The sequence below is a fragment of the Triturus cristatus genome, chromosome 5_1 (genome assembly GCF_964204655.1).
Source record: "Triturus cristatus chromosome 5_1, aTriCri1.1, whole genome shotgun sequence".
Classification (NCBI taxonomy): Eukaryota; Metazoa; Chordata; class Amphibia; order Caudata; family Salamandridae; genus Triturus; species Triturus cristatus.
In genome coordinates, this window is record NC_140587.1 from 820,921,683 (window position 1) to 820,924,560 (window position 2,878).

Genomic DNA, 2,878 nt, shown 5'->3' on the forward strand with positions numbered 1-2,878 from the left:
TTTAGGTGATAGTTGAGAAACTGGAAAAATAATCATGAAGACGAAAAATGAACTGTCTACTGTCCAAATAAATGGAAGCATGTTGCATTTACAAAGTTATTTTCAAGAAACCCGAAGGGTCACAAGGACGAATTAGCTATTGAAATTGCTAGCAAGGGAAGGGGCGTGAGGCCGCGCGAAGAAAAAGGACCACTTACTTAGCATATGGGAAGGTAAGTAATGGGGTTGTCGACAATTAAGGAAGTTGCAACGGAGGGCTCGCCACAGCAGTAAATGTCTCGATAGAAAACAATGGCCTGGGGAAACGGAGTGATTTGAGGTTAGCAAGACGTAGTTCGGTGTGATTATGCGAGACTGCGGGGTTGTGCCAGAATAGGAGGGAAAAACTTACTCGAGTATAAAACTTAGTCCAACCTGCTCAATGTATGGAGGCGGGGTTCCGGTGCCGGGAAATTAATCTGCAATGGAGGAGTAAGTGATTACCGTCAGGCGGAGATTAAGGCCGCGAGAAGGGGGGGGCGAAAAAAGGTTATTGCAGAATTACTTACTCATTTCAGGCGGCACACGGTACAATCAATGGGGGTCTCGCGGGGGGTGGAGCGGGTCCTGGACGCGTGCAGGTACGCGCAGCGACTGGTAATGTGGTGGGAAGTGGAGGGTATTTGAGGAAACGGGTTGCTATTGGTTACGTGAAGCGAATGCAGCTGCGTGCATTGGAACGCGTGAGGGACCAGCGTCGAGAGTAGGCTCAGTGGATGCCTGTTCTAAAGTGGTAGCGAGTGGGAAACGAAGCATGCGAGTAGAGGCTCGATTGTTAAGCGCGGGAACAGTACATGTTACCAGAAAGCTGGACAAGCTAGTATGAAGACTTGCTAAGTCTAGATGGAATCAAATAAAAATTAAAATGCAAAGACATATAAGCAATCAGCGTTGCTAGAACGGAGGAGTTCTAGTAGTTGCGGGATCAGACTTCAATCAAGTGTGTAAATATAGTACAATTGAAATGCAGTACATAAACATTGTCATGGCTGAAAAATGGACAAGAATGCATACATGTGGCCGTAGGGTGAGCAAGAAATTAGACTGGAGTTTCAAAAGTTAGTGGCACATGGGGCCACGGTATCTGGTTACAGAATGGTTCTGTATTCGTCCAGAGTGTTAAGCCCATGTTCGATAGAGCGGCATTTAAAGATCCATTTGCATTCCATGCGGTTAAGGATTTGTTGTTGATTTCCTCCTCTGTGGTTGTGGTGTAGACAGTCAATCACTTGCCATGTGAAATCAGTTTCAGAGTGTCCTTTGGCCAAAAAATGTTCCACCAGTGGTGCCGTTTGTATTTTGCAGCGGATCCTACTCCTATGTTGAGAGATCCTGGTCTTGATTTTTTGCGTGGTTTGTCCGAAATAAAGCAATTGGCAGGGACATTTAATACAGTAAACCACATTTTGTGAATTGCAGTTAGAAAAAAATTGTAAAGTGTGTTTAGTGCCATTATATTAAAAAAACTGTGTGTTACAAGTAGAATCACATGACATACAGTTGTTACACTTATAGTGGCCTTGTAGAGGAGGGAGGCCAAGGAAAGAATGTAGAGTATTGTCCTTGTGTGTAGGTTTTTGGGCTCTAACTAGGTGGTCCTTAATATTACGTCCTCTTTTGATAGCAAAGAGCGGGATGCCTGTGTTAAGTTCCAAGGGGCCTAGTACTGACCAATGCTTTTTTATCATTTTGGTAAGTTTGTTGCTGACTGGGCAGAAGGTAGTTACGCATGTGATCTTGTTGAGGGATGCTTTTTCTTTGGGTTGCAGCAGGAATTCACGGTGTGAATACCATGCTCGTTTCATTGAGCGCTTTACTAAACGCCTAGGGTAGCCCCTGTTAGTGAGTTTCTTGCACAGGATTTCAGCCTCCTGGAAGAAATCCTCTTTGAACCTGCAATTTCAATGAATTCTGAGAAATTGTCCATAGGGTAGGCCATCTCTCAGTGCCCTAGGATGACAGCTATCGTATTGCAAGAGGGTGTTACGCTCTGTCGGTTTTCTGAATAGGGTAGTGTAGAGTTCGCCATCGGAGTTCTTGACCGTGACGTCTAGGTAATCAATTTTGTTGTTGTCAAAATTGTAGGTGAATTTTAGATCCGGCTGGATGTTATTGAGCCAAGCAAAAAAAAAATCAAGACCAGGATCTCTCAACATAGGAGTAGGATCCGCTGCAAAATACAAACGGCACCACTGGTGGAACATTTTTTGGCCAAAGGACACTCTGAAACTGATTTCACATGGCAAGTGATTGACTGTCTACACCACAACCACAGAGGAGGAAATCAACAACAAATCCTTAACCGCATGGAATGCAAATGGATCTTTAAATGCCGCTCTATCGAACATGGGCTTAACACTCTGGACGAATACAGAACCATTCTGTAACCAGATACCGTGGCCCCATGTGCCACTAACTTTTGAAACTCCAGTCTAATTTCTTGCTCACCCTACGGCCACATGTATGCATTCTTGTCCATTTTTCAGCCATGACAATGTTTATGTACTGCATTTCAATTGTACTATATTTACACACTTGATTGAAGTCTGATCCCGCAACTACTAGAACTCCTCCGTTCTAGCAACGCTGATTGCTTATATGTCTTTGCATTTTAATTTTTATTTGATTCCATCTAGACTTAGCAAGTCTTCATACTAGCTTGTCCAGCTTTCTGGTAACATGTACTGTTCCCGCGCTTAACAATCGAGCCTCTACTCGCATGCTTCGTTTCCCACTCGCTACCACTTTAGAACAGGCATCCCCTGAGCCTACTCTCGACGCTGGTCCCTCACGCGTTCCAATGCACGCAGCTGCATTCGCTTCACGTAACCAATAGCAA